At 38.6% G+C, this 13,218-nt stretch overlaps 1 protein-coding gene across 1 annotated transcript in view; it reads left to right on the forward strand.

The window, feature by feature from the left end:
- Positions 1-421: 421 nt before the first annotated feature.
- Positions 422-13,218, forward strand: part of phf24 (PHD finger protein 24) — a 33,462-nt gene continuing 20,665 nt past the window's right edge. Inside the window, exon 1 of the mRNA XM_014993411.2 lies at positions 422-750. The gene's annotated coding sequence lies outside the window, so the exon portion shown is untranslated. The remainder of the gene's footprint in view (positions 751-13,218) is intronic.

The following is a 13,218-nucleotide window of genomic DNA, read 5'->3' on the forward strand; positions in this document are numbered from 1 at the left end:
CATCTATGCATAAAACGGGACTAAAATGAGATCCAAACCTTTAAGCTGCACACTCATTCTTAAACTGGCTCTCTGTACAAAGCTTCCCGTGTATGTGTGTGATAATTGGCTGGTCCGGAAGCCTCTGGCCCGACGTCATGCCCCCCAGAGGTTCCGACCAATCAAGAAGATCCGGCCCAAAACCCGACGAACCCCCACCACACAAGTTATTAACCTGAATGATAGCCACTAATTCACATCAGGAACTCTCTGTGGAAACGGGAGGAAGTGTAAATATGAAGGTCATAAATCTGGCATTTAACTGCGAGTCTGCACTAAGCACTCTTCATCCTGACCTGAACGGCAGCTGCTGTACGTCTCCTCTCAGATGCTGAGGGAGTAGCTCAGGAAGGAGGGCGGAGAAGAATAGAGAAGAGAGGAGAGGAGGAGGTGGTGGTGGTGGGAGGGGAGAAGATTTCAGCACCGGAGCTGTTCACGGCTGGCTTGGACAAGACTGTTCTTTCTGCTTCCCACCGTGCTCTGTTTCTCTCTCTCTCTCTCTCTCTCTCTCTCTCTCTCTCTGGGCGACTCGGGATAATAAACCGCGGCGCTCGTTCATCTCCCCCTGAGGGGCGAACGGCGGCGGGTCGACGGAGAGGCGCACACACTTCATTCGAGTCAAGTCTTTGCCATGCTGAGCGGCCGGGATTGAGACAGGGAAGGTTAAAGTCTCCACTAAGTCGCGGTGAAGAGCGATACATCCCGTTTACGGTGAGTTGCCGTCTCTAAACCCAGCCGCGGCGCAGGCGTCGTGTTATTTCTAATCTTGCATGATGCAAATAAAGAGCTGAAATGTTGTCCGCGCTCAGTTTATGTCACCTACTCTCGCATAGGTGGATTTGCAGGGAAACCTCATTAAATATGCGTGCAGGCAAAGAATATTTAGGTCAGCATCATTATGGGTGTGGATGGATGCGATTGCTGTTAAACTACTATTCCCCATCGCAGCTGCTCGTGTTTCTCTGTAGTAGCACAACAATGGACACAAACTTGATTTTTTAAAAAAAGAAGTAGAAGAATATATAGTTGCCATTAAAGGGAGTAAATATTAAAACAACTAAGGTTTCCTATTACTCTGTGTAATGTGTGGAATCCATGCAGGGGTTCTGCAACTACTGACATGCTTGGATGATCTTCCCTGCTGCAGACACCAGTTTAGGCTGCTTTGTCTACTTTTCCCATGACTGTTGCACGGGAGAGTGCTGCTCCCTATTAAGCTCTCCATCAGTCTTGTCCACTGGCCCCTCAAAGGTCCACAAACAAGCCGAATGTGTTGTTAACCTTGGAGCAAGTCCTACTTCTCAGCCTGTGACAGATCCCTGCAGCCTGAGCTGCCTCACTGCTCCGTGCTTTTTGTGAAAACTCTCTCAGCGCCTTGGGCTGGCACAGGCTCTGTGCCTCGCAGTGTCTGAATGCCAACATGGTGTCTCCTGCTTAACGACGCATTGAGATTTAAATTCCTCCTCCATTCATCCCGTTCTATCCCTCTCTCTCTCTCTTTTTTTTTTTTTTGCTCTGTTCAAAAGCTGAGTTTAAAGCCCCCATATGCATTTGCTGAGCTATGAGCATTTCCTTAGAGTGTCACAGTGGAATGGTGGGATAAGAGTGAGATGCAGGAAAGGAAGAGTTCTGAAGGTTCTCACGCAAATCAGTGTGTTTTATTTAGTCAGGTTGTTTTATTTAGGGAAAAGCAGGAAACCCATACTCATCCATTTTGATCTTAATGTTAAATATATCTTTGTGAATGCAATTTTTGTCATTTATTATTACAATCCAATATTTTATTGGAATTTTGTGTTAGAAATTTGAGCAAAACTGTAATGTGGTACACCATAGCACAATACACAGTTATTTTTTTTTTAATGAAAACATAAAAGTATGGCAGGCATTTGTAGTCACCTGATTTTACTAATTAAGTAAAATCCAGTACAATCAACTTTATCCAGTAAAATTCACTTTAAAATCAAGCAGAATCCACCTGTGTAATGCAATCACAATATAAATACAAGTTTTGTGTGAAGGCCTAAGAGGTTTGTTAGAGGGCATTAGTAAAGAAATGGCATCATGAAGACCAGGGCTGCGTTTAAATTTGCAGCGTCAGCTTATGAATCAATACAAGTGGCCAGATACCTTAACACAAATATTTACTATGTTTTCCACAATGGAAAGTGTTTCAAGAAGAAATCCATGGCTGAAAGAAAGCCACGAGAAATCTTGTTTAAACTCTCTCCTGTTTAAGGACAGAGCAAACATAATGGGAAAAAAAAGTGACTTGACCAGAACATTTTGACTCGAGTGTCAAAGTTTATGTTGCTGATATGCAACTACGCAACACAAATCTGTAATCGACTTCCAAAAAACTGCAAAACAGATGAAGTTTCTTTAAACTGAGGCTTAAAACTAACCTGCTTAGAGTTTCATTTAATTAGTAGTAAGTGGTGATGCTGCTTGATGATGTTAATGATGGCATTTGACAAAATGTAATGCTTATTGCTTGTTTCATTATTGATGAGATTATGATGTTTTTTATGATCTAAAGCACTTTGAACTGCCTTGTGGCTGAACTGTGCTATACAAACTAACTTGATTTATGGGCTACAGAAAACTAATGCTACTCCTTCTCCTGGATTGGCTGCCATTTGCAAAACAGCCAATCATTGCCATTTATTTTCCTTGCTGCTGATTGGCTGTATCCCCAAGAGTGGAAATAAGGAAGACTTTTTATGCTAGCTTCTGTGATAGCATCAAGGTAATTTCCACTGTACATATTAATGCATATTATTTGTGTTTGAATTATTAAAATAGGCAGAAATGTGTTTCCCACGTATTTATAGATTTTAGCTATTTGTGCTCCTAAGACCGTGCAAATGCTGGACATTCACTGTATATCAAGAAACGGTCATTTGTTAGAACAGACCAAGACTAAATCTAATGTAAAATGCATAGCCAAACTTGGACAGTGATGTTAACAGATCCTCTCCATCAAACTGATGAAGTTTGAGGTATTTTGATGGTTATATAAATATTATAATCTCTCGATACTTACAGCTCTAACTACAGCGAAAGGCGGTTCTGCAAAGTATTGACTCGGGGGGGCTGAAGCAACAAAAAGTGAAAAAAGTGCAAGAGGTACGGTTACCTTAGCTGGGAACTGTATTTGTGTTTGATGATTGCAGCGGGCTCAGATCTGGGTGAACTCGTTAGCGTAATTAGTTCCAGTTCTTTGCTTGCCTGGTTTCTGAGTGAGATCCTCAGCAAGAGGCGGACTCATTCCCACGAAAAAGCATGCACAGTGGTCCGCTCATTTAAAAACTTCCCCGCCTTCTCCAGGACACGGAATGAAAGGGAGGACTGGTTAGGATTCAAATCAGCACATACCAGTGGAGAAACCAGCTTTGGGAACGGAATCGTACAGTCAGACAAACGCATACAAACTCCCTCCCCCACAGTATTAGAGAGAGCCAGGTACAGCTTAGCATCCTCTGTACAGTGAAAAATTGATGAAAAGGGAACCACCACGTAGAATCATGTCAGCCTAATGTAGCTTGAACACAGAGATGCTTTTACTGGAATTTAAATTTAAGACACATAGCTCTATTTATATTTAGCATCCCAAGCTTTAAGAAATTCTCACATGAGCCAATTAGAGTAGAAAAAAAAAAATATTTAGTTTGCCGAGTTCCTAACAAGATATTTTCTAATTGCAGCCAGCTGTAATGTGTGAACAATAGAACAGTTGTTATGATGAAGGAGTGATAAAACTAAGAAAAAATATAGAAAAAACAGTATTCTTTTTATGCATTTATGATCTGGAAATAAAAACAAAGACGCAAAGTTTATATAAAACTGAACTATGAATGAGCAAAACAAACCAATTTCCTAAATGCCAACAGTTTAATAAGCCTTTATGGTACTTTTGTAAAATTTATCAAAGTGTTTTAGAAACACTCTTTGACCCGAATAAAGATTTGTATTAATGCTAAAAGTAAACCTGTATTTTATTGCAGTAGCTTAATGTCACTGTAAAAAAGTGAAGAGTCAGACATCAAATTCAAAGAAAATCATAAAAAAAAAAAAAAAAATGTAAACATGTCTTTTTATGCAAAAAAAAAAATCTGATCATGATCATTTTCAACAATTCAATAAAAAAAATGGAATTCATATTTTAACTTCATGTTTTTATAAATGTCCTTAGTTAACACACATCTGAATCTGCTGAGGGTCTTTGGTCTGAGCCTGAGCTGACCACTGGATAATGGTGTTGCATCTTTTAGATAGACGGGACTCTGCAGTGACCAGTACAGACTCTTGTTTTTTTTGTTTGTTTTTTTACTTTAAAATCATATTAGTTATTAAACAGAAACCTACATTGTTGAAGTAATCCCAGTTTGGTACAAAACTCTACAATCTTCCTCATTTACCAATGGATTTCAGTTTGACTGTTTAACTCTGACGTTCTGTCTGCATTTTTCCTGTTGCGGAAATCCTAGTGCCGTTTCCTGAAGAAAACTGGAGAATTCTCCAGTGACTGTCTTGGATCTTCTGCTTAGTAACGCGCAGTTTTCTGCTTACCTGGGTTTTATAAAGAACTTGACACAGAGATCCATTTCTCTCTGTCATTCCTCAACATTGAAAACATACCAGTAAAGTATGGGATAGTAAAGAAACCTACGAAAATCTCCAAACTCAACTCCAACAAACTGCAGTAAAACTTTGTTTAGCTCCATTCTGCTTCCAGCTTCTCTGTCTGTGATGGAGAAAAGCATCTCCCCAGCATGATTGTGCCACCGCCATAATTCACTGTGGGGATAATATGTTCCAGGGTCATGTGTAGAGGACAGCAGAGGAGGGAATACTAATGCTGACTTTAGAGTGCCCTTCTTTGTCCTTAACTTAGAAAAAAAGAGCAATATCATTCTGCCAAAATAGCCTGAGGTAGAATTCAAAATTATTAGACCCTCAATGTCATTGAATCCTCAATTTACTGTTGATGCTGTTAACTGTCACAGCATGAGAAAGTGTGCTTGCCTGAGATAATTTTGATGAAACACTGTAATACGAAGTCACCAGAATATAAAAGGAAGCATTCAAAAATGCAAAAAAAAGCACTTACAGGGATTTGAAGAATAATGCTGTGGAACCAACTTCTTAAATTGTTCCTATTTATATGAATGCCCCCCTGAGAGTCATCAGCTTTCAAGCCCCAGCAGACGGCCTCCGACGTCTGCTGATTTTAATCAAGAGCCTGAATAGAAGCTAAAACTTCAATAATCCTCCAGTGTCTTATGTGGAAAAGGACAGGGTTTCAGTGAAAAGGGTAAAAAAAAATAATTTTTCTCAAAATGCATGCTGAGTAGGTTGTGAAAAAAAAATAAGTCAACTGCAGATTTCCCTCAACATTTTCAGAATACTCAGCTGAATTGCACGTTAGCAGTAAAAAAAAAAAAAAAAAACATTTCTTCAGCCATGTATGTCAGGTTGTGCCCTAAGCTGCGGCCCAGTTTTCCCTCTCTTTATCCAGATCTTTTTTTTATCCAGGGGCATTTAAATCATTCACGTTGGTCTTGGAGGGAAAGCAAAGATGGCAGAGGCAGCTGTTTCTGCAGGAGCCTGGTGATCGGCGAGCCTCGGGGATCTTTATCCCTTCCTTCTCTGCTCGCGTCACCCATCAGACATAATGCAGAAGCTAAATCAGAGAGACTGCTGAAGCTGCTAGAATACTTTCTGAAACAGGTACTACGTAAAGTGGAACGGGGAAAAAGAATCTGTGCAAAACCGTCGTGATAGGTGAGCAAGTTTTGGCAGATGGAGAAACAAACTGGCTGTAAACAAGGAGCTGGAAAAGCAATGCTACTAAAACTGTAATTTTAGGTGGAGTCATAGCAAGCTGGGAATCTTTCAAATAAAAGTTTATTTCTTATTCCTGATTTTTTTTGTGTGTGTGTGTGTGTTTCAGGCATTAGACACAGTTACATGAGAAAAAAAAACAAAAAAAAAACTCTGCACATTGATCCAGTAACGGTTTTATGAAATTAAATCTTTAGTGAATATCATCACTGGGAACATTATTATTGTTATTGATCACATCATTTAAAATAGCAGAAGCAATTCAATCAGAACGTTAGAAAGAACCATAAGTTCTGCTGCAGGTTGTGGACGAGCTTTTCTTTTTTCACTTCTTTGATCGACTCCGGCGCATCTGAACCCGTCAGCCATCACCAATTTCTCACACTGCTCTGGTCTGATATTGCTCTTTTCTTCTTATAGTCTGTTTCATATTTTCAACTCCACTGAGGGTTTTAAACCCATCTCTTTCTTCACCAGAAATCTTCCAGAGGAGCAGGTCGAATCAGGACTCGATGCTTGTCGTTTCATTACTTCAGTAAAATTTGCTTCGAGGCGGGAGAATGATCAGTTCTGCAGTGTGACATGGAATCCTGACCACCATTAAAAATTGCTTAATTAGGAAACAGTTTCCACAAGGGAACAGAATGTTACTAAGATTTTCTGAGTTTTTTTTTTTTTTCCTTCATTCTGCTGTGTAAATAATTACACATGGCTTTGCACATGGTCTGTTTTCAGTCTAATCCCACTTTGAAACTAAGCTAGAGGAAAGGATTTGATGGTTTTATTCTTAGCTGATAGCAGATCTTTTCTAATAATTTAGGATGTGGTAAAAGTATTCTCACATATTTCCACATTTTGACAATCACAAACTGATCTATTTGAACATTGTGTCCCCTTTTATGCTAATATCCCTGAATAAAATCCAGTGCAACATTTTTACATAGAACATTAACCAAGAAACACCTCAAGAAGACCAAAGAACAAGGTTACTAACAAGAAAGGATGAATCAGAAAATTTGACAACAGAGCAATGGTGACTCTGTAAGAACTTCAGAAACCCATGGCTGAGGTGGAAATGTCTTTTGACAAAACAGATACTAGTTGTGCACTTCTCAAATCTGACAGAATGACAGAAAAAGGCAAGATGAAAAAAAGACAAAGGTGTTAATATGTTTCCTACAAGGACTAGTAAACATGTAGAAGAAAACTCTCTGGTAAGCGGAGACTAAAGTTTATTTCTTTGGTCTATAAGCAAACTGCTGTTTGTGGATGAAAACTAATAATGCACCTAACCATATAGACATAATTTACACCTTGAAAGGTGCTGGAAGCATCTGCTCTAAGGATAATTATGAGACAGGAAATCTGAGAAGGGGAAGTTGAAGGAGACAGGATGGATGAAGCTGGGAAAATCAGAGGTCCACCTTCCAGGAAGACGAAATATGCAACTAGAACTGCAGTGGTGGAGTCGAAATGCAAACACACACAGACAATAAATAAACATAAAACTTGTTTCTCTTCTCCATATCGATACAATATTTTGTGTTACTGCATCACATAAAACCCTCAAAAGATGCCAACCTTGTAAGTCAATGCTGTTTTGAGAGCAGAAAATGTGTTAGACACTGAGAGAGGGAACCTGAAGACATGACATTCATGACATTGTTACATCAAGAGTGATGCTGGAAGTCTTTCACCACATACTCGTGCAGTTCTATACCTCCATATGTCCAGAAACGTCGATAGACACAAGCTTAGACATTTTGCTGGATCCATTTTTTATTTTTTTTATCCCCAGAGGCAAAAAAGCATGGAATGATTCCGAAATATGTCATCTTCATAAGCACAAAATGCTTTGAGAGAGGGGGGTTTTCAGAGTTATAAGAAATTTATGCAGGCAGCGCGGCATTGATGAGCATGTTCATGTAACCTCTTGTTCTCATTGTCTGACTTGAAATGTCACGCACATGAGCGATACTCCCTGGGGAAGTGGATGTACTGAGAAATGTTCTCCCAAACAGAAATTACAGGAACATGTCTGTTACTCAAGCTCAAGCTGTCTGAGAGCTTGTCCGTAACTGAGAACGCTCGGCCTCCTAATCAGACGTTCAGACTGAATCCCCCCAGACAATGTAAACCAAGTTATAGCCTTTACCCTATGAGCAACATCTAAATATTTCTGCCAGAGAAACTGTGCTTCAGCCATGGTTTTGTTTTGTTTTGTTTAAACTTGATGTAATTTGCGTAAAAAGGATGGTATCATCTTTCCAAAATGAAGAACCAGTATCTCTTGAAGAGATGAAAAGGAGTACCTTTTTTTATTGTGAAAGTTTAACTCATATTTCCATGGAAATCGCTTGAGTTGTTAAAAAAATGGGCTGTTACAAACCTAATCCTTCCTTGAACATCTCATAACTTTAACCCCTCTGGTTTGTTGGTTTACAATGATGTCTGTTCAGTAGTTTTCTCCAAAACACCTTTAAAGCCTTCTTCTAATTACAAGGAGAGAAGAGAGGTTTATTTTTTCAGAACCAAATTAATTAAATCAATGCTTTCCTCTGAACAAGTCAAGTTGACTTTACGTTGATGCCCAACTCTAATTTTTATCTCTGATGTATTTTTAGAGTACTTTTACAAAAAAGAAAAGAAGCCAGATCTATATTTATTCGTTCTTCAAAAGCTTTTCAGAGTAGTAACCCAATGTCAAGCTGTCAGTGATGAGAAAAAAAAAAATCACATTTCTCTCTGGAGAGTGTGACGCTTCAAGCAGGTACTGAGCAGCACAAACGTTGACAGTAAGGCACAAACCAAAAAAACAAAAACAAAAAAAACAAAAAAAAAACAAAAAAAAAAACAGTTGTGATCAATTTGACAGGCTGGTGGTCAGAAGCTTTGGTATCTGAAGTTGCAAATGGCAGGTTGTGCATGGCCATCTGATGCACTTAGGTTTCAAAGTCAGGTACTGACCCACTTATGTCAGATACAGCTTGTGCACTGCGTTGAAAGGAAACCAGAAAACAAAGGGACAATATTTAAAATGCATAAGTCAAACTAAAAAAATGACAAGGTCCTCTGCAGAGGTCGATATTTTCTTTTCATGTGGCAGAAGCAGATTTTTAAAGCATCCTGTCTTCTTTCATCTGTCTGCTGTTAATTTTAACACATCAATGTTTTTGTTGTTAAAAATAATAATATGAACATTAAAATTCATTTTTTGATAATATTTAGGGACAGCCTTCTTGCACTTTGAACTGGTTAGTTTAAAACCACACAGTTCTGTGTCACGTTGGGGTTTTATGTCACAGACAACGTAGCTAATACTTTTAAAATGGGAGGAGAATAACACACGATTTAAGGCATTTTGCCATACAAATATGAATACTGTGGGATGTATATTTGCAGCCCCTTTATTCTGAAAATACTAAATGAAAATCATCCTGTAAATTGAATTTGAAATACATCTACAATACCCATCTGAAACAGTAAACCTTAAGAATTTCACAATCTTACATGATTATAAATCAGAAATCAAAATGGTATTTAATTTTACACATGTAGTACATGGAGTGGCATTTGTCCAAGTAATCTTTTCCTTGGTTCAAAAGTTGGTGGGTGTCGTGGATTTAACCTCTTCTGTTAAACCTGCAGGTGAGGTGCCACACTTAATGTGTTCTGTTCTATCTTTTCCTCAAAATAGAGTGATAAATTAACTTTATGGTAACTCAGTGTTGATGTTTGTTATTCATGTATTAGAACAGCCCAGCCTAAGGTCAGTCATAAATTTTGATTGGAATCTTTGACAGACTTTGATATTCAAAGATATTCTCCATCCAATTTATGCAAAGTCAAATGTTTTTTGGTTTTTGTTTTTGGCAAAAATAGTCAAAATTTATAGTTATCTGCTGTTCTGTGTTAGTCAATTGCATATAATTTTAATAACGTGTTGATTTCTGTGATTGTGTGGTGATAAAATGTGTGAAAGTTCACGATGTGTGTGTATTTTTTCAAGGCACTGTATGAACCTGATCAAACAGATTCTGTTTTCTATTGGCTCTGATGCCGGGTGCCTTAGGGGGTGTAATGCACTGGATTTATTATTATTGTTCCTTATTCCTCCCCCATTGCGTGTGAGCCCTATTGACTTTGCCGGCTATTAAGGAACAATTTGTTTTCTGTTTATTATCTCATTTAAAATGGAGCAGCCCATTAGCTGCACTGAACAATAACAGAGGATCCAGCTGAGGATCCAGCTGTGGTAGTAGCTTTAGAGTGATATATCAGCCTCGGCTTGCTCGTTTTAGGCCTCACCCTCTAGCGTCTCTCAGCTTTTAAGCTTGTTGTTTTGATGCTGGGCGGTAACAGCAGCAATTCAAAGCCTGCCTTTTTTTTTTTATCCCTGGTGTCTAATGACTGTCTCTGTTCAATGCCTGAGTGAGCACTGCTCTGAACTAAAGTGCGAGGGCCAGGTCAGTGAATAATTAAGTTCCTGTAATAGTCCCCTGCGCCATTATGTGCTGCGAATGCCGCAACATCTCCTTTTCAAGTTCAGATATGAACCTTTGCAGGAAAATCTTTAAGTATCGATGTGTTAATTTGTGTCTTTACCTATCGGTCGTCCTGTTGAGGATTGTGATAGAGACGGTAGACATTGCTTAGAAAGGAAAATGAAACTCTAAAGAGGCTTGAAATAATCATTTATACTAAAACCTCTTCATGAGTCATCATTGTTTACTCTCATCACACATACGACCCACTCATAGCTGAGGGCTTTTGGTTCAAACCGCTTGGGAACGGTCCCAAAATATATTGAAACTTTCCCAGGAATACATTTTAAGTGTTAAAATAGTATATTTTTACAATCTCTTATATTCAGTGTTACACCTTTGAGTTTATTTATGCACATTCTTACAAAAGTACTGATACTCCTTGAACTTTTTCATTACATCACAGCAGAACCACAAAACACAGCATTTAATATCTTTTTTTTTTTTTTTTTGTTCTTGTGGCGATTGTCTCTACCAGCTTTGCTCATCTAAACACTGTATATTTCTTTATTAGAAAATAACTCAACACTTGCCACAAATTCTCATTCCTGCACACTGGCTGGTCTATTAGAACATCAATGTGAACCGTTCAGCACAGGCTGAATGTTTAGGGTCAGTCTCCTGAGGGAATCGTGAATCTGTGTTAGTTTTCTGGTTGCTGTGACCTCGGTTCTTGGCTTCATCTTGGAGTCATGCTCTCAGAGGAAGAACAAAAGTTTTGGCAAGAGTTATCAGTGTATGTGGTTGACCAGGACTTCTCTAAAACCTTATCCCTGGTCTCTTCACAATGCGGTTTGTTCACTTACATCCTGTAACAAACCACTGATGCCTGCACAGAACGGCTGTTAATGCTAAGATAACACACAGCTGTACTCTATTTACTAATTAGTTGAGCTCTGAAGGCAATTAGTGCCACAGAGTTTATAAAGAGGTATATGAGTTGATGGGTCTCAGCTGAAATCAATGACATCTGAAATTCAAAATGTGGAACATGCCATTGTAGTAAAGCAGAATTGTGTTGATTTTCACTCTGAAGGGCAGCATCTTTGGATCTAACATCGCCATAGCAACTATTTGATACTATCTACACACTAGTAAAATCCTTTTTCTGTTTACACATCACACACACTCTTGGGACTTTCTCAATGGTTCTCTTTATTCTGATCACACTAAGATTTAGATTTCTGACAAGAAACTCTGCATGGAATCGTGGGACATTTAAAGGAACCTGATTTTAAGATGCAAAACTATAAGATCCATTCACAGAAAATGAACAATTATTGTTTCTTCAGCAGGAGAAACCACCCTAACATTCCCAATATATGAGGGTAAATCAACAGATTTTACTGATTTCAGTAATGAAAAAAGATTCATTAGATTTTATTTTTGTATCATCATCATCATCATCATCATCATCATCATTTGCAAGAACCAGAGTTAACCCTCGTGTTTACAAATGGGATCCAACCGACCCCACACACGTAAAACTTGTATCATTTGCCACAGTCCTCCACGTTTGCCTCAGTCTTTCCATGCACAATGGTTAAGCATTGTTTAATTCTTTTTTACATAGTTGGATCATTTTTTGGATGGAGAAAATGGTCCAAATCCAGGAGTCAAACACCAGGCTAGCATGTTGAAGACTGCTGCTGCTGCACATGGTGCACATTCTCAACCAACTTAACCATCCAGCACCAAATTTAACTTTGTCGAAGACTGTGAGTCAAATCGTTTTTGAGCTCCATATAGTCTATGAAGGCTACTCAGGGCCTGATGGGATGTGGCCTAAGAGCCTTTTAGACTTCTTGACTTGGAAGAAAGACAGGGAATGACTCGTATTTCACTTCAGATAAATGTGATTAGGTTTCCAACAAGCACTCATGTAGAGCATGGATGGATAGGATTGCATTTCAGAGCAAAGACGCATATCCCATGAGTAACATAATCAGGCTGACTACACGACGCTGCTTTCCTCCACAATGCAATTGCATCTCACTTAGGTGGAAATGAGAATGTGGTCGGATTCTCCGCTTCTTAGTTGAGCAGGAAAGGAAAGTTACGTCAGAGTGGACTGGAGGAAAGACATAAATCTAAGGCAACCCTGGTCGAGGCTGCAAGATGACATGGGTCTGGGTCAGTTTCATCTTCTAGCAGGATAAAACCCCAAAACATACAGCCAAAGCTAGGATAAAAAGATATGGATCAAATTATATTCATCTGTTTGAATTACCCATTCACAGTCCAAATGTAAACCTCTCGAGATTCTTTTGCAAGACGTGAAAATTGTTATTCACACATGCTTCAATCCGTCTGGCTGAGCTCGAGCTATTTGGAGGAAGAATGGCCAAAGATTTATTTTACTCAATGTGCAAATATGGTGGACAGAAATCTTAAAAGAATAACAGCTGTAGCATCATCAAAGGTGGCTCTACAAAGTATTTACTTAAAATGGCATGAAATACAGATGAGCCCCACATTTCGAAGCTTTTTAAAGAAAATTGAAAATCATATCATTTGCTGCTTTGTATTGGTCTCGCAAATCAAATTGAAAATTATAAAAACCACGGGTGCTTTGCAAGGTGAGGCAGTATGTATAATATAATATAGTATATTTTCTTTTTTCATAGAGGTTGAATTTTAGATTCATCATGTCAAATACTCCCAGTATCCTGAATGTGTAAAGTCATTACAGGATAAACCTCCATAGATTTTTCATAAAAAAAACACCTCACATAATTTTGAATTTTAATTGGACAGTGTGTAATGAGATAAAAGAAATGAGCTTTCC

The sequence above is a fragment of the Poecilia mexicana genome, unplaced genomic scaffold, assembly GCF_051168715.1.
Source record: "Poecilia mexicana isolate PSO_F unplaced genomic scaffold, ASM5116871v1 scaffold_12, whole genome shotgun sequence".
NCBI lineage: Eukaryota > Metazoa > Chordata > Actinopteri > Cyprinodontiformes > Poeciliidae > Poecilia > Poecilia mexicana.